Here is a 560-nt window from a genome sequence, read left to right as displayed (position 1 = left end):
CTTTAGAGTCTATAATTGAAGATCCCAGGAGATTCCTATGCATAGTCCCCTCTGAATATTTGAACTCAGAATTGCAAAGACCACTCCAGTGATGACTGTGGCCAGGTCTGCATGGGAAACTCCTGCTCATCTCTCCCCATGCCTTTATTTCTTGAACCAGATGCAGCCAAAAAGCCAAGAAGGACCCCCAGCCTGAGGCATGGAGGGAGAGCAGCTGCTCCCTTGAAACAGGAAAGGGGCAAGGTGGTTCCTCCATGGCCTACAATGTGATGCGTCAGAGGAAACAGAGGCGGGGAGATCGTGGGGTTGTGAGAACCACAGAGACTGCAGCTGGGAGCTAGAGCTCTGAGGAGTAGCACCTGTGTCTACACAGGCCTCAGATCCCTAGGCGCCACGCTCTTTGGCCTCACTGTGTTGGGTAGGAGTGCCCAATCTGGTTTCCCTGAGAAGCAAAGTACTGCTGGACCAGTTTCATGGAGATTGTTGTCTGCTGACAAAGAAGCTTAATTACTTCAATACCGTAACTTACTCTGACTACTTTTTGGTGATCGATCCTCCAG

The sequence above is a fragment of the Arvicanthis niloticus genome, chromosome 2 (assembly GCF_011762505.2).
Source record: "Arvicanthis niloticus isolate mArvNil1 chromosome 2, mArvNil1.pat.X, whole genome shotgun sequence".
Lineage (NCBI taxonomy): Eukaryota > Metazoa > Chordata > Mammalia > Rodentia > Muridae > Arvicanthis > Arvicanthis niloticus.
The sequence above is the reverse complement of the archived record's forward strand: the minus strand, read 5'-3'. Positions refer to the sequence as shown.